Here is a 22,465-nt window from a genome sequence, read left to right as displayed (position 1 = left end):
TAATGGACCGCTGTATTTCCATGTAACACTTTATCACATGTGTACCTGAAATACCTTCATTCAGTTGGGGACTTCTATTTCTAGAGCATTTGACAGACTTTCAGGTTTTTAAATGATAGCTTGTTGTAATAATTTTACAAACAAAACTAAATGAAATCCAAATTGCAGAGGCAAATACACGCAAGGAGCACATTTTTGGATAGTTTAAACATTTCATTATACGTCCACATATTCACACATCTGCTGCTCGTGTCTAACCAAGAAGTAAAATTATAAAATTGTCAAACTAGGCAAGATTCTTCTTCTTCAAAATCCAATATTTCATTAGCCACATTTTAGTCAAATGAGTTTAAATGTTCATACTTCAAAGTCGGGCTATCAAATTAAAAGATTGTTTACTTAATGAGTAAAATTTGGTTGCTATCCATTACACTGATAGATTTCCCAGCTAAAATGATGAACCCATAACGATAATTAACACATTTTACTTTCAATCTTCATTAAATATTTAGCCATGCATGTTTTTTTTATTTTTATTGCAATCTTCCCAGAGCATCTTAAAAGTCCTCTGGTTGCTGTGAGGGACATTTGGAGGGTAATAACATCCATTCATGCACACAGTCTTTAGCTTGGCTCGACACTCGCAGGCATTGATGTCGCCAACAACACCTTGCATCACATCCACAGGCATTAAAATGTAAAGGAGGAGGCAGCATTTCACCCTTGACAATAACTGAATACAGCGGCACTGGGGCTTTTCTTTCTATTCAGCCGCCATCACCGTCTACAAAGGAGAGTCTGAATAAAATAGATGGCAGGCCTAGTTAGACACAGCACCAGAAAAACAGGATTACTGTCAAGAAACAAAAAAACGAAATCAGTCATTGCTCTTCCGTGGGTTGTCCCTCTATGAAACTATAGCGGGGAGTTTGTGGCCCTTCATCGCAGAAGGTTTTTTTTAATATATATCTTAATGGAAATCTTCAATTTTACTTTGCAGCGAGGCCACAGTCTAACGTATATCACACTCACCATAGGCAGAGTCCAGGGATGATATTGTGTGAGAAATATAGATGGAGGCTTTAATCTGATAAACGCATTACATAGGGAGTCTCTGCGTTTTGCTAACATGTTCCTTATCAGTTCTCTCTTTGCTTTATCCCGTCACTTTGAGCCGGAATCGTGTTGCTGGCATAAACGGGCGTAAACGCAGTGACACGTTTAGAGATCTGACGGTGCCGTAAAATGGATTGGGCATCCATGCTGGCTAATTCTGATTCAAGCCATTCAGGGAGCTGTGTCAAGGATGTTAAGCATTAAAAAGTTGCGCTGTTCCCGGGATTACGGTGAAAGAGGAAGTGGGTATTCATACGCCGCTGACTGGCAAGGCGAGATCAGTCTCCGTCCAAGTAGAACACTTCTCCAGGCATGCACAACACTCAGACTTAAGTCACATAATCCCCTTCAATATCAGAAAGCCGGTCGATACTTTGCCATACATGGGTACAACAGAACTGGCTGTTTGATGTTTCCCATCGCAGAGTATGTATACTAGGAACATGGCTCTCTCTGGTTATTGAAGGCACTGCGCTGATAGAAATGTCAGGGTGGAATCTCATGATGACTGGTTATTTTGCCTCTTCAGTAAATATATGTTCTAAGTGAGTTAAAGGGAGACACTACAGATGGTGCTCAGTTTCCTGTCGCAACACATTAGCTTCCGATATGCACATAAAGATTGGTTTATTATTTAAATTCTTCAACTTGCATCGGTAGCTTTTCTCAGCCCTTGAAGTAGCACCTACACTTTACGCCAAACTTTACAATCTTGTGCATAACATGGCTTACGATGGATTGTACACAAGGATTTGTTGTCTAATCTAATTATGAGACCGATTTTTTTTTATGTTTTAGATTAAATAATGAAGCGAAATTAGAAGTTATAGGCCAATTTTAAGTCAGCTCTCAGTTTATGCAATAATAGTAAATAATAGAATAGAATTTATTTTATTTAATTGTCTATGCTATAGTTATAGTCAAAGCGTAGTGATATAGAATGTGATTAACTGCTGCCGGAACTACCTGTGCGGTTATTAAAAGATGAATCATGCCAGTTATTCTCACTGACCATGGTATAACTGGCGGTTCATCAATGAAATCTATCAGTTTTTATGCATTTGTTTTTATAAATAGACTTTTCCCTCAGCCGTCTGAGTGACAAAATTGTAAAAAGTTTTTGTAATATTCTGAATTTGTTTCCTATCCAACATTTGATTGACAACATTATTATTGCCTAATCAGCATTTGTAGAAGAAGCGTAGTAGGGACAGCAGTGATATGAATGTGAAGTTAACAAAAGTGTGACTCCTCTGACACTAACCACAAATTATTCAAGCCACTAGTGAAACACTGTCTAATAAAAACAATCTGCAGTTGATTTATTTCACTCCGAACAACAGCAAGTTGTTATTTTGGCGTGCAGATATATTGGAGCAAATGTTTGGACAATGGCCTCACAAGTCCTGAGCTCATCTCTGGGGCTAAACAAACAAAAGTGATTTGGCCGCGATTGGTCCAGCAGTTCAAATGGGGCTCTGACGGTGGATCATAAAAGGGCTTTGCTGTTGTTTTGTTGAAGTGGTGGTCTGTCAGTTTGACTAAGCGCAGCTGTCTGAGGTCCAGCTAACCATGACTGTTTTAGAAAACTACGAAAACAAACACTTTTCGGTGGGAAACATTCGTTTCCAAATGTGATGTACAATGCAGGGCACGTCAAGAACTTGCCACTGTTGTAAATAATGCATAGAGTTTTATTTCTTTTATTGCACTTTGTATAAATGTAGCCATAAAATGTATGGTCTGGCTTGACGATAACCTTTCAGTATATTGATGCTCAATATATACTGTATGACATTGAGTCTGTAATAAACAACTAGCCTTATAGACCGGAGTAATTCAACTGATAAGAGCCTATAAACCAGGGGTGGGCAAACTGCGGCCCGCGGGCTACATGTGGCCCGTTTGTCTTTATAATCCGGCCCGCCAAACATGCCAAGTAATGTAATGTAAGTAATTATAGTAGTATAATCTGTCTGCAATTGTATCCTTAATAAATATGACGTGAAATGAATGAAATAATAGATTTAATTGCCTATATTTGACAGAAAAGTGATATTTAATTTTTTTGTTTTTTATTTTTCACACCAATGATCGCGGGCCGGCCCTTTGCTACTTGCCTTGATTCGAATATGGCCATCGGAGGAAAATAATTGCCCACCCCTGCTCTAAACAATCTTCTATAAAAGCTAATAACCGTGTAACTAATATTACTTGAAACCAACGTCATTCTGGAACAAAAAATTTTGTTTTATTTTGCTGCCTCATTAAAATAAATGTGATAGACTGTTTGTATCAGCACCAGCTCTACTAAACGTGTCACTCCTAGAAGTTCTATTGTTGCTCTTCCTGTTTTCTTCATTCATTATCCAGCCCACTGAATCATAATTTGTAAAGCATTTGTTGTGTTGCAGATATCTCGATAATTGGGGTGCTTATCTCTGACATGGCAAGACAGACAGTTGGTAATAAGTTGTGCCTGTGAGTTGACGTATTTAAAGTGAGCCTCCCAGAGTTTTAACGCTTCTTCTCTTGCAGACATAAAAAGACATCACAATTTTGACAGCTCCATAAGTTCATGCACCTCTTGATATCTGGCGTGTCGAAAGAGTTTTTGTTTTGCTCAAATGGTTGTCACTTGTAAACTGTTATTTTTTTTTATCAACTTGGATTTCCTGTGATAATAAACATAGTTGGATAGGGACTAAAGCGTATAAACACGAATAAAGGGAATTATGGATTTATTAACTTTTCCGGTGGAGGGTTCGCCACCTGCTTGTCGCCGTGGAGATGTTATTGCTTTTCCACAGTATGGTATTAACAATCACCAAGCCCACTTACAGGTCAGATCTGAGGAGAGGCAAGTCCACTCAGTAATAGTGCATATGTTTCTGGATATTTTTGGATAGAGTTAGAAAAATGCTGTGACGTAAAATATTGTTTTAAACTTTTTTGTAAAACTGGTATATTTATTGCACCAGTTTCCTCTCCTGGATCTACTGCTGTGACTCTTTATGGAACATTTCCATTGCCAGTAACACACAGTTGCTAAGTAATAATCATGATGACATTCAAGATGCTTATTGATTACGTCTCATATTATTGTATGCTGAAAACCTATTCACATTCGGCTATTTTTGTCATGTTGATATTCTGTTAGAGGTTTGCATTATGCTGACACATGGTATACTCTCTGGCAGATCTTAGCAATACTGTCCAGTGTACTCAATGTGGTCATTACAGGCTTTGCAGTCAGATAAACCATTAATGCAGCCAGTCAGTTGTTTACATCTGCATTAGTAAGTAACTGCTTCATGGCTCAGAGCCTCAGCGGGGAAAAAACAAAGCACAGAGATGTTGCTAACGTTGCATTACTAAAGTGGCTTACTAGAAGATGCTGCGTTAAAGCAAAGTGATCTGGTGTGTCTCTCATACCTTACTGATTATTTATGTGCAGCCCCTAAATGTGCTGAGCCTGGCTGGGAGTATAAATAGCACTGTGGGCATCATCATGTCACTTAGAGCAGAAGTAGGGCTTCTAACCCTACTATTCCAGCAGAAGATCATGAGCACACACTTTTGCATCATCAGCGGTGCAAAGAGGGCGCTCAGATTCATGGTTTCAGCAATGTTGAAGCAATGGAATAGTAAAATAATTCTCACACTATTCAAGGATGTATAAATATAAATCTTTTGTCAATATCCTTTCCTAGATGGAATGCAGAAACACAAAGAAAGATGATCCTTCAAGGTCTGAGCTTCAACACTGGAGACCAACTATAATGCAGCATAAGTAATATTCAGAGTGCAGTGCCGTCTCTTTCTAAAGCGTATCCCCGCTAGTCTCCCCCCACCACTCTCACCTGCTCCCAAAGAGAAGGCCAACAACTAGAGGGCGGAGCGGTGGCAGCTATAACAAATGACCTGGTGTGCGGAGAGAAAGGCGTTGGTGAATGTTACCGGCCAAAACACATCTGCAAATTGTCCAAGTTCAATTGAGAATAAAAAAGGGGATGGAAACAGAAAGTTGTCAAAGCCTTAGTCCGAAGCGCCTGGAGATCAGAGACGTACAATTGACAAACCCCTGCCAGAGGAAGAGCATGTGTCAGAATGACAAAGTAAAGTTACATCACCAGTCCAGTAACTGAACTGAGCTGACCATCGTTGTGGTCGATGCTCCTCCAGTGGAGGTGAAAACCACTTTTCAAGGAGCGGTTCCAGCACAGCCTGAAGAGGACAACCGGCATCAGAGTCCAAGCCCAGGGATAAGGAGGCCAAAGTTGAGGAGTCCAACACTCAATTGGAAGAGCCTCAACTAAAAATGTTCAGACAAAAACACCATCCTGAGGGATTCACATTGGCCAACAAGGAGAGGAAGAAAGATAGAAAGGTCAAGAAACAGAAAGCTGTCAAGTCATAGATGATGCAGTTTCAGAGGCTCCATGGAGAGTCGTGAAATAGAGAAACCCCAACCAAGCAGAGCATGTGTCAGAATCACAAAGTGAAATTACATCACTGGATGTCAAAGACCGTGAAGTCCACGAACATTTAGAAATGAAGACACGGCTGGTTAATTGATAGATTCAATGAATTCTTCAGTAGAGCTCGAGTCGACAGTTGTCGTGGTCAACTGGATGTTGATAAAAGTCAAACTAAGTCAAACCCAAAAAAGATGGGTTCAGGCATGGGATTCAGAGAATGAGGCTGAAGCCTTTGGGCCTGCCTTTTAGAGACACGTGAGGGCCAAGCTGAAACTGGGAGCCCCTTCCACTCAAAGAACCACCAAGAGGAAGCGGAAAAAGAGGAACAACCGACATAAGACTTTTCTTCAACTCTTCTTGGAGAAAATGTTTGAAAATATTTTGCAACTCTTGCACTCAGCAAATCACAAATTGATACCTTTATCGAACCAGTAATCAATACATACTTATCAAAGTAATGTATTCATTATTGAAATATGAAAATATGCTAAATTTGAATACTGTGATTCTGAGCAATACTTCAACCCACATAGTTGAATATCTATCTTTTTAGAATATGAACCTTTGTGCAGTTTTCAGTTTATTGAATTGTAAATGTAGCAATGACTCAACACCCTATTTTTGTTTTTATCAAAACAGCAGTATGAGCAATTATTGGAGCGGATACTATTTGACATGATTCTGTCAGGCATCTGGTTTATTGTTGTGTGTCATTGTGGTCAACAAGAGGTTCCTGTTTAATTACACATTTGGAAGCAAGATCTGTCTCTTGGATGCAGTGGTTTGTGATGTCAACTTACAGTTTAAAAAAATGCATAACACAATTAGATGCTGTAAATTTATTTGCTGCAATTAATTCTAAATTAACCCAGAATAATGTTTATACCTAATTTAATGTAACAGTTAATTTAGACATCATATATAATAGAGGATTGCAAATAAAATGCACATTGTTTGAAAAATGACACTCGCTAACAATAATTATTGTAATACTGGTATTAACACAGCTAATACTTAATAATAATCGTACATGGATTAATGCATTACTAAATCATTACTTCATACTATCAAATGAAAGGTGTTATCAAATGAAATAGGTTGTGATTAAGCGTTTACCCTTTTACTATAATTCATTAATCATTGAATTTTGGCCCTGTCCTACTGACGAGTATCTGACGAGATCGGGCATTGGCAATCATGTATGACATATCGCTCAATCGTCCTTGATTGGCTTTTGACATTTACACATAAAGCTGCAGTCTGTCTCCCGGTAAATATCCTGGATCCAAGATGTCTCCAACATATGTCAAAACATTGCTAACATGCATATGAGTTCTCCTGGTCTTCTCGCACCTGCACCAGTGTGATTATCCACATGCTGTCCGTTCATCAGCCAAGTCTGTATCTCGCCTTGAGGTCATTGCCTTTGTCTGCCGAGCGCTCATCTCTGGAGGTCACAGAGGCCCGCCCTCAAGGCAGCGCTAATGGTCAGTGTGCCAAGTGTGTGGGCAAGCAAAGGGAGCCGTGTGCTGTCTGTTATACCTCTCAGTGTGGAGGCAGCGGCGGTCAGCACCCATGCTTGTTTAGCTTAGCGCTATCGTGCCATCAGTTAGCCGTGTAGAAGTGCATTAGTGCGGGTATCCTTCCTGTTTGCACCGTGTCGTTTCTTGTTTTGTATTCCACCATGATGCCTTCAGGCGAGAGGCTTTGGAGAGAGAGGCTATGCTGTGACCACGCTGTATACAATGAATGTCTTTTTCTCTTCCTTTCTTTCTTTTTTTTCTCCAAATGTAAAACATAGAACAGCAAAAAACAACAGAACAAGACCAGGGAGAACAAAATAAATACAAATCAAATCAAGAACGAGAGAAGACATTCAACGGAAATTAAAATTAAGCCACACAAACTCAAAAATGAACGTTCCATTGTCTAAATTTTCACGTCAAAATGTGATTTATATTTTATTCATTTTCCGTATGTCAGTTATAATGTTGGTCCAGTCCTTGGTCATCGTAGCAGTTTGTGTCATCCATTTTTTTCCTGCTGCCAGAAGTATATTCCAAAGATTTCAATGTATTGCGTCCATGGAAGGATTTTTGAGGCCCTAAATCAGGGGTGTCCAAACCTTTTTCACCAAGGGTCGCATTTTGAAACTTATACGGAGCAGAGGGCAACAAACAACATGACCATGTCGAATTATTACTTATTAAAGTGAAGTTTTGCATTTGATATTGTTTCGATGCGCCTCCACACCTTTAATAAGACTTGGAACATTAATATTAGGTTGGTATAACATCACAATGCTTGAATGTTTCCAAATTTTACAGTAAAAATACTACTTTTTTTTTTTGGACCAACAGCAGGAAGCCAGAGGGCCAACAAAAATTAGTCTGAGGGCCGCATTTGGCCCCTGGGCCGTAGTTTGGACATGGCTGCCCTAAATACATGGTTCTGAAATTGAGTGGTATGATCATGTTAAAAATAGTCTGTTGTGACTCGGCACACACAACATGCTAAATACATTTCTAATGCTAAACTTCACCGTGACTTGAATCCTGTATACAGTATGTTGCTATGTTTTCTCTAATGCCTTTAAGTGCTCTGGAAATGCTTTATTCCAGCCGAGTGCATGGGCTGTATGGATGCATTTTCACACATGAGCCATCATAGAAATGCCCTCAAGCGTTTAGTTTTTTTCCACTCTTCATTAAAAATTCCAAAGGGTGTTTCAGCTTTGAGGTGATAATGTTCCTATGGCCAGCGCTAGCCCCCAGTCACTACCAGCTACAGCAATACACAATCATGTTTTGATTTTGGAATAAACTCATTGGGTAGCAGTCATGTAAATTTGGTTGCCATGTGGACACCAATCTCGGTTAACCACATTGCTATCTCTTCATGCATACTGAAACTCGGAGGTGGTGGTCGCTGAACAAATAGGTGCTTGTCCTTGAAGACGGTTGCAAATGAGAAGGCGGCACAGACTGTGGATCTTCACATCACAGGAAAGGCATTCAGCTGCAATAATCCTCATAAGTAAATGTGAATTTGTTTTAGAGAAAGTCTTAGTGCAAAAAGAAAACGCAATTGAAAAACCTGGTTATTTAAATGTGTAACACCATTCAGGCTGACCAGTGATGTTAATACAGATTATGTCTTAGACCATTTCAAGTGAACATTTTTTCCCCATTATTGGGCAAGTAAAAGGTTTGACAGTGTAAAAATGTTAAATGTTGGACAGCTTGGTCAACAGTGTTCAAACTGATATTTGTTTTGGTATCAGCAATGGTCAATGTCAAAAGTGTTGTTGTTTGGTTCTGGTTATCACATAACCTAGCAATATGATTACTACGGTAACTTGATTTTCAGTCAGCGTGTGGGGTAACACTGTGTGCATAGAAGTGCTTCCAGGTGTGCATGGAAAGAAAAGCCAAATTGAGTTGATTGATTCTCACATGGATTTAATTGTTATAAGGTATCCTAAAAAGAAGGCAAAACAATCACTATTACCAAAGTAAAAAACTGCCACATCATCATTATTATTATTTTCTTACGTTTAAGGTTTGAGTAGTGTGCCGAATTTGTCTGACCAGGTAGTTTCTAGCCGGATGCAGAAGAGTCTAATATCAGATCATAAAGGGCGTCAAAAAAACTCCTCATATAACCTAACTTATGACCAACCAGAGCTGCTCATTTGTAGGATGTGTCTCTCAAATGCAGAAGAAATCCCTATTTAATAACTTGGTAACATTCAGAACAATATGTCTGGTGCTTTGAGTCTGAAGAAATCAGTGCTGTTTCTCTAGTGTTATTTCCCCCCCTCATTATCTCATAAGCTGCCTCTGCATCCGACAGATCGGCAGTGTGTGGATGCAGAACAATGTTTTCCAGCTAAACTCAGACTACCTGTAATCAGAAATCATTGTTGTTGGCCCACAGAAACAAAGGGAAAGTGTTAGCAGTCACCTACAGTCTTAAGCTTCAAAATCTACAAATCAAGTTACAAATCTTGGGGTAATATTGGACTCAAACTTGAACTTTAACAGCCAAATCAATAGCACCAGTACATTTTTACAATCAAAAAACATTGCCAAAATCAAAGGTATGAAATCCAAACCAGACTTGGCGAGACTTCAAGTTATTTGTCTCCAGTAGATTAAAACAGCGGTCCTCAACCATTTTCCCAAGTAGACGGTACAATCAGAAGATTTTTTCCCCAGGGACCGGTGGAAGGGGGCAGGGCCACTAACTAACTGACTAAAATGTGTACAAATCCTTGTTCTAAATATTTTGTAATTGTCTTGTTACTGATACTTGATGTTTATTTGGCTCTGTATTTTCATTACAGGGACATAGCAATAGACTAGGAAACTAAAATGAAGTACATTTTCATATATACAGTAAGTTTGCCTTTGGGGGCCAGTAGAAGGTTAGACTAGTGTAACAGCCTGCTCCCTGACCTCTCCGAAAAGCTGCATGGCCTAGCACCAAAGTACATCTCAGAAAGTACATCTCAGACATAATGCCATATGAACTATCTCAGACTCTGAGGACCTCAGGGACCGGCCTCCTGCTGGTGCCAGAGTCAGGACTAAACATGGGGAATCTGTGTTTCAGTTTTATCCAGCTAAAATCTGGACTAGTCTTGCTGACGATGTGAGACTGGCCTCAATATATATATATTTTTAGCTGTGCACATGACTGAATGGATTTTATTTGCACTTTTCTCTTCAATGCCTCATCTGTTTTGTGATTTCAATGCATTTTTTCTTATGCAGTGTTCGAATTTTGCTCTACAAATAAACTTGCCTTGCCTAGGCACGACTGTCCCATGTGTTTCCCTGATTGCTTAATACGCTTGTCAGTGACGTCCATTGGAAATCGAGAAGACGGGATATGATTTTTGACCATAACCACTTTGTACAGTATTGTCAAAGCATGTGGTTTTGGCTGGTCAGACAACCATGGAAGGATTTCAAACAGTTTGCTGCGACAAGGATATGGTTGAAAAGCACTGCTATAATAGACCATATTATTATTCCAATTGCATTATGAAACAATGAAAACATATTTGTTTCTCATTCTAATCTTAATTGAAGACAGGAGAGCCGTCTTTGTGTTTTTGACGTCTTAAGATTTCCCTGTGTTCAGTTGTATACATTTAACAATAGTAATTAACTGGCCAAGGCACGTCCATCTCCTGCTGTATGGTTGATATGTCCGTGGGCGTGTGATGAAGAGATGGAGAGGCAGTTAGCATGCCATCGGAGCACAGCAGATTGTAACTCTACATAGACCGGCATGTAAGAGCGTGTTTGTTACATATTTAATCAATTCCACAGTGACAGTTGCTCCTGGGGACATGAGCATAGGATGGACATCTACTGACTCCTCACATCGCTGCCATGGGTGAGTGGGAGAGAGGCCATGGGATAACACTTAATAGTATTTCACAAAAAGAAAATTATATGAGAGAGCAAAAAAGGTTTAATTCAGTGGAGTTAATGTGCTTTTTGTGTGATTTGTGTGAAGTTATCTGGTAATCTGCAACAGCTTTATTTACTCTTAGAGGACAACTTGAAATGTGTTTTTTTTAATTAGCATCAGTGTTATAGTGGTTGGGCCAGAGCGTATAATATCATAACACCATTAGGTACAAAACTATGATGGAGGGCAGAAGTTCATGGGAGATTTATTGTTTTTGGAAGAAATATTCAAATTTTAGATCCACAAATATGGAACCATATTAGTATTTGTTTGGCATTGGCTTCACAAAATTATCAGTCTTATTGTTATGTCCTGTCAAATGAAAACAATCATGCATTTGGGGTTGAATAATGACACCGCTTTATGAGGCTATTGCAAGAAAAAAATGAGTTTTGTTTTTTATGCTCACAGAAAAGAAGATTATGCTAGTTTTTCTTTCATGTGTATAGAGGCCCAATAATTACACAGAAAATAACGATAAATCAGGTCAACAAATCTGCACTCTGACACTTACACAGCAGATTTTGCAGTAGAATTCAGACCTAATTTCCTGTTCAATTTAAAGCAGCATTTAAAGCTATAATTGTTATGATCTATTAATATTTAAAAAGCAACAACAATCCTGAAATGATCTGATTGTCAGTTCTACTTGATTTTTCATGTTTTATAGATTTCTCATGATGTGTTTTTAGAGACTGACATTTTTTTACTTTCCATTAACACATAATATATTTTCCGGACTATAAGTTGCATCTTTTTTCATAGTTTTGGCCGGGATGCAACTTATACTTATATTTATACTTATATACTTACACTTATACTCCGGAGCGACTTATACTATGTGATATTATTTGTCATTTTCACACTTGAACCGCATTTCATACTCCAGCTCTACTTAAATATGTTTTTTTTCTTCTCTATTGTGCATTTTTTGGCTGGTGCGACTTATACTCCGGTGCAACTTATCGTCCGGAAAATACGGTAGTTTTTTTTTATCAAAGCGTTATCATTTGGTCCATTGTAAACTTGTGTGGCCGAGCTCCACTCTCCGTGTTATCCAAAAACAGCATCCGGCTGTCCTGAGCGGTGCTGGTGTGAGATCCGTGTTGATGCTGCAGGCGATGGGGAGACATCACAGTCAAGTGTTGCACACAGACTGGCACATCAATAAAGCATTGGAGAATGATGGGTCACAGTTATGTCTCTACCAAAGCCTGATCCACCTTAAATGATATGAGGCACTATAAAGACACAAATCTGTACCATAAATGAATAAGGTTCCGAGTGTCACGGCTGAGAGTGTTTGTTGGTTGCTTGAAGGCAGAAAATATGAAGTTATTGTTAGCCCCGAACGTTTACTTCACGGATCTGACAGAATGAGTGCAGCTGTCACTAATGAGCTAAGAGGTAGGCATAATTAAAAGTAATGAGCAAAATTGGGCTGTGCGTCAATGGACAGATACAGACCGGGTTTAGGCTCGATTATGAGAATGATCAATGTACTCCAAATTTGAACTACTACTACTACTACTACTACTACTACTACTACTACTACTACTACTACTACTACTATTACTACTACTACTACTATTACTACTACTACTACTACTAACTACTACTACTACTACTACTACTACTACTACTATTACTACTACTACTACTACTAACTACTACTACTACTAGTACTACTACTACTACTACTACCATTACTACTTATTCATTATGTAAGATGTACCTGTATTATAGACCAAAAGGTTGAATTTGATGAGGTCATAATTTCATTTTTTGTTTATCTATGTTGACAGAGAAGACATTAGAAGACATTAGAAGACGTATTAACTTTACTCATAATCACCACTATCTATACTTTGCTGCAGCTACTTCTACTTTGATACTAACTACTTAAACTAAATTACAATTACTTCATTGTGGATCCTGTTTGCACTAATACAAATATATTCCTACTACTACTTTCTGGTGTTAAAATTATTGCAAAATCTGACTGTTTACGCATCATGTTAATGATCATAAATCTGACAATAACCAGATTTTGCACTAGCATGTACCAGTAACTGCAGCCAACTGTATTTATTTGGAGGAATACTCTGCAAGTTTCTGTGTGTTTAATTTGTCATCCGATTTGGCAGACTTCACCACTGCAGCACATTCACCGTTCATAACTGCCTGCCCTGGAAGTGCAATTACTGCCACCTATTTTGAGACTAAAACTGCAATAATATAACGGTTAATTCTTCAAGTGAGTTTCCCAATTCAACCATTACCAGAAGAAAGGTGTAGTCTGGTTTCACAGTGTCACGGATTACTAAAATGTGATATCACAAATTAGGATGGTATTATTGAGCAAGCAGGTAAAATAATATTTCTGCTTGGATTGCTGATTTAAATTACATCTTCAATTGAGGCTCCGGGCAGAAGATGATTATTCCGCACAAGCAGAAAAATCATTTGTATTAAGTGTGGGTGTGCACAAAGGCAGAAGCACAAATTGAACTTCCTTATGAATGTGACACTATTACAACTGGAGGTGTGTGCTGCTTCTAACTGTTGTTTCGGTGACTGCATATTAAGGTATGACCGTTTTATTTCTCTCCACAGACTGCTTTGAAGTCAACCCTGTGAGAAGCATCCCGAAACAGCGCACTATTTTCTGGTGAGTGGCAAAATTGAAAGTAAAACTGTCTATACATTTAACATAATACACAGACAGTATGGGCAGTTGAGGGGAGCAGACAGAAGCAGGTTGTGTGGGGACAAAGAAGATCGGCTGCACGACTCTGATAGAGACACCCAATCAATATTGAGTTTTGTCTCCTCGAGGTCACTATGGTTTGGTGCAACGAGCCAACCCCATTTTGCCTCTAATCACCTGCTCGACTACTTCTAAACACTGCTTTATTACTACTACTGCAATTACTTTTCTTGCTTTTGCATCAACACTGCAAAAAACCCACATTGACAGTTGTTTTCACTCTCATTTCATTTTTGTAGAACATATAATGGTTCTCTTTCTTCTTATCTACCGTATTTTCCGGACTATAAGTCGCACCTTTTTTCATAGTTTTGGCCGGGGTGTGACTTATACTTATATTTATACAATATACTTATACTTACACTCCAGTGCGACTTATATATGTTTTTTTCTTCTCTATTATGCATTTTTTTTGGCATACTCCGGTGCGACTTATTAGCACTAAAAAAAAATTCAAAAGAAGAAAGTATAGATTTACTTTGCTCTACTTCTTTATTTCAAGCATCCTCAAATCAGGCAGGCATAGATGAATGAAAATAGAGTATCATCTGTTTGACAAGCAGCTCCACGTTTGTGCCCTGTGCTGGGTCCTCATCACATGCAGATTTGCCCACATGTTCCCGTAATGATCCGCAGAGCTCCTGTGCATGACACTTGGCTCTCCTTACGCAGCGGCGGGGCTGAGCTGGCGCCACGGCTGCCTGCCTCTCAGTCAGCGCACAGGGACTCGGCTCCATTATCAGAGTGGCTGCCTCACCTCCCTGCAGCAAGAGCCAGCATCCCCTGCGCCTGCACGTTTCATTCTTCTTCTTATCTCGATAGGGAAAACAGAGCTGCAAACGAACGGCACATGACACACACACTGAGTTCATACAGTACTTTGTGAAATTACGCTGTTAAGAAGTGTTTTAAGAAATGCCGAGTTTATTTTGGTGATGACATTTTCAGTAAAGGTCATGGGAAAATTATTCATTTTGGTGTGGATCCATAACACTATTTACGACAAGGAGTGTTATCACAGATGTGTGATGTGTGAAATACACTGTGATATGGACCGGAAATGCTACCCTGGCTGAGCAGTAGAGCTCACTTTTGTGGACTTTTCCCAACGTTGATATGCAGATGATGTGCTTTAACAGGGACATATTTGCGCAGAACATTCCTGTTTTCACCTACCCCCTATGCTCTTCCTTGTACTTAATTGCGGTTGTGATACACGGATTCTAAAATGTCATGAAGCCATTTTTCAAAAACAAAAACATACAAATGATGATGCTTGTTAAGGTGAAATTCCACCATGCCGTTTTAGATCAATATTGCAATGAACAAAAACGTTAAAGCACGATCTATTTATGTTCAATAATAACTACATGGAAAAAGAGATGTTTCTCCTTTGATGAAAACAACATTTAGCCCTGAATTACAAATATTTTGTCATCAGATTTCGCAATTATGCCTTTAATTAAGAATAGTAAATACCACCAGATTACTACAAGATTACTTGCTGTAATCTTTTTTGAATTTGAGCAAATTGATTTTTTCAACCAAAAATTTGTACCTTGCATTTTCAAGAGGTGAAGGATAAATACATGCACACTCAAAGACTCGGTTATATAATTGTATTATTATTGTATCTATAACAGAAACACAAAACTGTTCTTTTGTTTATTGCCATACATTACAGAACAATTCATTCTTGCCCTCTGTGACTGGTTCATAAACTTGAGAGTGCAGCTCTGAGAGTGTCTCACAGGAGTTGTGTTTTGGGATGTAATGGAGTTTCCTTCTATTGTAAATAAGGACTTGAGAATGGAAGGCTCCTGCACCACTCAGTTAAAACTGAAACAATTATTTATGGACTGCCATCCAGGGCATATCAAAGATTAAACAGGACTCCTACGAGACCCCTTTGTTGGCTTCTCTATGCCACAGTTTGCAAACATAGAGCTTTCTCGTTTGCAATAGCGTGCGCTGTAGCTCAGCAGACACACGAGTCATGTGGGGCTCACATGACCACCTTTTTGCAGAACAGAGATCTTTGATGACATTTAAACTTTTTGTAATGGCAGAGAAAATCAAAAGCAGCACAGTGTGAAGTTACTTTGCCCATTGTTTTCTCATTTATTCAGTTTTTGACAAGCAGCAAAAGTTTTCTATCTGTTTTTAAAATTAGCCTGTGTAATGGGACAAAACGATATGGCGTGTTTTGGCTTTTCAGTGTCATAAAAAGACACTAGAGGAGGAATTGTGTCATACTTTCCCAGGCAGTGAAATAAAAGGGTTTGTTTTGAGCACACACAGCCCTCCCACTAACTGAATGTGTTTAGTGCCCCTCCTTAAGCCCCTAAGGCACGTATTCATCGGGATGGTTCTGGAAGAATCTCCACTGCCATAAGTGAACTGTACTGGTCTGTTTAAGGAACCTGGGCCATAAGTGGTACTAGATGATTGGACAAAAAGCAGAAATAGATTAAATAAATTATAATTTCGCTGATTTGATCTTGTGATAATCCACTGTTTTTCCTGTGATGATAACTAACAAAGTGCACGTTAGCAACAGCCGTTTCCTGTTTATCTACGCTCGGCTCTTGCGTCAAAACTGAACATATGTTTTTTCCAGTCCATAATTCATCAACATTAGCCAAACCATAAAAAAACGTGAAATGTAGAGGTGCTGAGAAGTAGAAAAAAAGAAAAGCTGACAATAAACGAAAGTAATAAATAAATGGAAGTAGTTTATTGTTTACATCTCACAGCGCCACAAACCTGAAATGACTAAACGTCTTTCTACCTTGTTATATTATTTATGTATGAAGGAAAAGTATAGTTCTGTTACGATTTCAATGCCTCGAACAGTATTTTATTTACGTTCATTTATTAGTTGTTTGCAGCAATGGATTCTCATGTAGTGAGTTCCAGGATCATATACCTTTCTTTACTTATTTACTTGGATATAAATGTTATTTATGTTTTAGCCCTGCATTATTTACGATCTGCCTTTCAGAATTTGGATCAGTATGCGTCGCTCTATTTTAGTCCGACTGCAGACCGTGTTTGGTTTAGATTTATCCTTGGTCTTGTCCTAGTGCTACCTCAAAAGCCAAATATTTCATGAGGCGATACTTGCTGTGAAAAGCATGTAGTGTATAAGACATGTAGTGGCTGGGAGAGGTTTTAACCGCCAACCACCGCCTCAATAAGTATAAAAAATTTAACAATAAGTGGTTGAGTGAAAGTCCCTCTAACTTAGAGCACGTAATATGACAAAAAAAATAAATCATTGTATTGATACATCACGATTTTTTATTAAATCTGATATTGTCTTATTAAATACAAATAAAATAGCCGTCAATCTCAATTTCATAAGCAAAAAACAACACATACCTTTATGTATTTATTTAACAAAGTCTGAACTCTGCACCAAACCAAGCTGAAAACGACTGACTCTTTATTAAAGTTCAATTCATCGCACAGCCCTAACTCAAAAAACAAAAACAATATGAATTGAGCTGTACTTTTCCTATATAAATGCTCTGTATTTCTCCCTGTGCACCTGCAGAAATCCAAACTATATCTGTGACATTATTTAAAGTCCCATTCCTCCAGCACAGATGAGAAGATGACCCGGTCGCACAGCTCTTTAGATACAGAAGCTTGTGTTCGGCTGGGATCCACATAATGTACTGCTGAGCAAAACGCCATCGATTCCACTTGCCCCGCGCCGCTCGACGCTTCTTCGCACAAGGCCGGCGTCTTGCCTCGGCGCGGCACATTGAAATTGCCTATCTCAGCTAATTTAGGAAGGGGGATAAAATAGAAAGTTAATAATCCATAGTATGAGCCGTAGCAAAGCGGGCAAAGAAAAGGCCTTGATAATGGTCATTACTGTTGTGTTTCCAAGAACGGTACATGGGCCCATTGCTTTTAACTTTTAATTAAGTCCTGTATTCAAGATATGATGATTAATTCACAGTTGGGAAGAAATGTCTGGGTGATTAAACGTAGGTAAAGTGCAGCGCCATCAGTATTCGCGGTGCATGCATGAATTGAACTTGATTGTTTGAACAGTTTTATTAATTTATGTTTGTTCTGAAATGATTTGTTCTCTCTGTAAACATATCACTGTTTGAGTCAGAAAATGTCCTCAAATAAAATGAAAACTCCATGATTAATTCAGGGAGTTTGTTTTGGGGCTACGTGCGTGGTTTCAATTTGTTGGGCAAAAACTTGTTCAAAGATAAATCATATAGTTATAACTTTTGATATTTTTAGCGGTCAAGGACAATACCACAAAATGAAATACATTGCAGTGGAATTTTCGACTTGTAGTTTGAAGCGTCGTCTATTTCCCTGTTGAACGTAACAAGTTCTGACTTCAGAGCGTTCCCGCTGAATTATGAATAATAGATGGATAGATACATAGATTTATAATGATAATCGTTGTAAAATCTGTTTATCTCGGATGTGTAGTGAGAGTGTCTCGGCCGTCTCCCAGCTCACTAGTAGGAAATACCAGTTTGAGTGTCATTCCAGGGCAGTTTTTTTTTCAAGTTAGAGGTGGGAAAAACCTCATTTCGGGGCCTGGAACGCATCGTTAGTAAATCTTACGGCTCTGCAGCGCGCTTGTCTCCATGGAGTTGTTATTGCATTTTCTCCATGGAGACGAGCCGACGACAGACTCTCCATCTTACATTTAAGTTTGTAATACAAAATGAGAATTGCACTGGTAAAAAAAATAAAGCACGTTATTAAAACAGTAAGCAAGTTTAATTGCTGGCCTGTCTGCAAAATGTCTACTGAACAAACTAAAACTTTCTTAACGCTCATTGTTTTCAGAATACCGATGCTGTTTTTGTTGGTGCTGCTGTTGTTATGAAGATGTCCTGCTTTAAATAGTCGCTCCAATAGTGCCTCATATGACATGTTTTGGCCCTGGCATTACTTCCATTACAACTCCACCACGCTTACTCTCCTAGTACACCACACTCATAATAGTCCTCGCCCATGCATTTCGGGATATTCCTGTTGGGACCGTGTTGTTAATGAGGATAAAATGGTCTAATATTCTGACACAATGTTAGCACAAAGCAGCACCTGAGCGTTGCCGTAGAACTCAGCTGGAGCCTTGTGGACTTTCACTGTTGACAGGGAATCAGTTTAAATTGCTCCCGGCTTATACACCAGTCCTCCCAGTCAAGAGCCCGCTAATTCACTAATTCAGTTTTCCACTCCTTCGCCCGCGTTTAGGGGGAAGTAGTAGTAAACAAAGAAAATATTTAAATAATCTCTAATGTACTTAATTAGTGTGAATTATTAAAAATGCAGCTAGAATGCTTATTTAACACTTCTCATTGCCTTAAGTTTGAAGTAATTCCTGAGGTGATGAGACTATCCAGTGTGTTTATACAGTAAAAGTCATTAGCATAGTGCTTAGTTGTAAGAATTAATATGCCTAAAGCAATGTGATTAATAAATAATTGATTTTTAATTTCAGTGCTGCGAATTCCTCGTAGGGTAAAGTCATATTCCAAACAAGAAGCGTTGAAAACTGGAAAACGAGACCAAGGGGTTACAATAGACAAATGTATGGTTGGCATCTGTATTGATTGTAAAGCTATATCCAGGGCCGCTACTAGCCATTTGGGTGCCCGAAGGAGAAATGCTCAGTGGTGCCCTCATGCCCGCGTGCCCACTTCAAATCGTGTTAATGATCTGAAGAGGTTTAATGTCTATAGTACAACATTAATGTGACTATTACTGAAGTTATGTTTTTTATCAATTTTATTTAGTAAATATACATCACAATCCCAAGTCCCCACACAATCCCTAAATTCCCCTGCTCTGCCCCTGCTCCGCCACTGCGCCGCCTCTGCTCCGCCCCTGCTCCACTCCTTGCTCCAACATCACCCGAAACCCTTCTCCAGCTCATCTGCTCATATTCTTTTTTTTTACATTTGTAAGAAATATAGCTTCTTTGACTTTGTGCATGCCACGTTGTCAGCTCTGTGGTTCGCTACACCAACTGGGCACATAACACATGTTTCTTTCTCTTTTTCATGGTTTCAAATTGCATATGAGGCCAATTTTCTTTCTAAAGACCGTTTTGCTCCTTTGCTCCTTTTTGCGTCTTTAAACTGTGGCCTGTAGCTGCCCCTGCGCATCTCAAACTTGCTATGGAGAGAAAGCGAGGCAACCCATGAGTCCTAGTTTGAATTGATAAAGAACTAAAGACAGACTGTGTACTGTCGGCTCACTGTTTAATGGCAGAGGGAACAATGCGGCTGCTGCACAAATAGCCTGTTATGTCATTCACTCCTAACTACCTGGTCAGGTTGGTGCCCTTTCGGAGAACTCAATGCCCTACGAGCTGCGTAATTATGTGCGTAATGGGCGCGGCTGCACTGTCCATATCAATATACTCAGGGAAGATGGGCTAATTATGACTTAAACTCAATAAATAAAGCTGCTCTATGTAACTTTTCAAGGGTTCTAAACTGTGTATATACATGGAGATGTTATTGCCTTGTCTATGGTGTTCCTCAGTGGCATTAAACTTATTTATATCCATGGAGACGGAAATCTGTGGAGAGGCGATCCTGTTCAAAGTTAACTTTATTTATCGTGTTATTTTTTAGCAGTCATTTAATAGTGCTATTATGTTTAATGCCAATACTGTGGAGAATTCCTGGCAAAGTACACAGTATTGTGTTACACTGTATTGTTTTCTATGTGTTTTTAACGTTGTAAAGCACTTTCAATTGCACTTTGTACGAATCATTTTATCTCGAAGCAGGTAACAAAGGACACAACACACAATTACAACTACAGTGACAACACACAATGAAGATCTCTGCCCTCTGTCTATGGTGCAGTGTGGGAGGCTCTCTTATTGTTAAGACTTAAAGATGCACTACGTAACCTTTCTGGTGGGATGAACACTTACCTGCTTATTCTTTAAATGTATCCAGGCGCTATTTATGCCTATTAGTCCATTTTGTGTTATAGTTTTATTTAATTTATTGTTTATTTATGTATTTATTTTACTCATCTTTTATTATTTTACTCTGTTTTGCTATTTATATTCTATTTTATGTTTAATTACTGTGTTAACAATTTTTTTCACTATATCCTGAACTGCATACTGGATCATTTATTTCATATGGGGTGTTTTTATTCTTACTCTAAGTGGGAACAGCTTTGACCTTTGACCCTGCCTCGGCACTGCCTGCTCATCCATATGGAAAGTTTTATCCAATAGTGGGACATTATAGGTAAAGCAATAACACCTACACGAAGAAAAGCAGACGGCGTAGTAATACCAGACAGAAAAGTGATTTACATTGACGTCTGAATCGAGTCGTCACAAAAATGAAAAATATCTGGTGCAGTATAGAGGTAAATCGGGCCATTGTAAACCCAGATGTTGGCCTCATATCTCAAATCAGACTCCAGTAGAATCATGAAAATGCCTGTTTTGATGTCTTTTGTTTGCATCTCTGGCTAATTTAAGGGCCCTATAATTAAACGGGAGGAGGCTGCCGACATTCTTGATGCGATGTTGATGAGAGAAATTGCTGTAGTAGAAAAGCCACCTTGTCAGTGTAGTACAACAGGCACAATGAAGCACAAACAAAAGAGTGTGTTTTAGGACTCGACGTGCTGGCTATAAATTTGCAGATTCATCTTCATTACCGCCGCTGCATAGAGCGAAGAAAGAGTGCTTAAAATCTGGGAAAGATCTAGTTGGAAGAGCGATTAGGGCTTTGGAGAACGCTTTCAAATCAAAAGATTGAAGGGAAATTGCTTGTTTCTCCAAATTTCAAGACATTCTGCAGCATAATACAAGCCAAACAACTTTCCTTCTCTTTGCATCTCCTAAACAACCTCATTTTAAGAAAGCGTGGAAGAAAATTACTGACTATATTTAAGAGGTTGAGCCCAATTTAACAGCTATGAAACAACTCAGCTTGGTATCAGTTTGTTTTTGATGGCTGCTCTTCATCAAACGATAAATCGCTTTCAATTATATATATATATTTCTTATTTATTCTCCACATTGCACCACCCAGGTCCACGCCTACGAGCGCGTCCCGGGAATTGACGGCACCCTCCAGATAACTCCCATTTATCATTCTAACGGCGCCAGCTTCAGCCTCTTTTCATTTTCTGCAGCCCAGTTTAAAGGTACAAACCGGGCAGAGCATAGAGCGCCGTGATGAGTCGGGGATTATGATGGAGTCGAGCAAATATTCCTATGGCCATGTTGTTTGTGCTCACTGCGGCACCGTTGCACACACACAAGCAAATTACTGTCTGATTCTGTAGACACGCTCCAAATGCAACATAATCCTCCGGAGGCTTGTTAGGATTCAAAGCAAAACTCTCCAATGCGGTAGGAAAGAGTTAAGATCAAATGATTAGGACGATAATAGCTATGCATATTCTTTTTTTAATGGTTTTGCCCGTTTGTGGAGATATATAGACGATATGTTTTGAATCTAAAAACACCCTTAGCAGTCTATTTATTGTTGTTCGGATTCCCAATGATCCGTAGTGTTAGAGCTTGTTCACGTAGTAGCATCCAGGAGGACCAGTCAATTCCAAATGCAGC

At 39.0% G+C, this 22,465-nt stretch overlaps 1 protein-coding gene across 1 annotated transcript in view; it reads left to right on the top strand.

Annotated features, from left to right (window-relative positions):
- Positions 1-22,465, top strand: part of lrfn1 (leucine rich repeat and fibronectin type III domain containing 1) — a 129,758-nt gene that overhangs the window by 57,079 nt on the left and 50,214 nt on the right. Inside the window, exon 2 of the mRNA XM_072464292.1 lies at positions 13,701-13,755. The gene's annotated coding sequence lies outside the window, so the exon portion shown is untranslated. The remainder of the gene's footprint in view (positions 1-13,700; positions 13,756-22,465) is intronic.

This window comes from Eucyclogobius newberryi, unplaced genomic scaffold (genome assembly GCF_026437365.1).
Source record: "Eucyclogobius newberryi isolate DKJ021-1_F unplaced genomic scaffold, fEucNew1.0.hap1 SCAF_10, whole genome shotgun sequence".
Classification (NCBI taxonomy): Eukaryota; Metazoa; Chordata; class Actinopteri; order Gobiiformes; family Gobiidae; genus Eucyclogobius; species Eucyclogobius newberryi.
The sequence above is the reverse complement of the archived record's forward strand: the minus strand, read 5'-3'. Positions and strand labels throughout refer to the sequence as shown.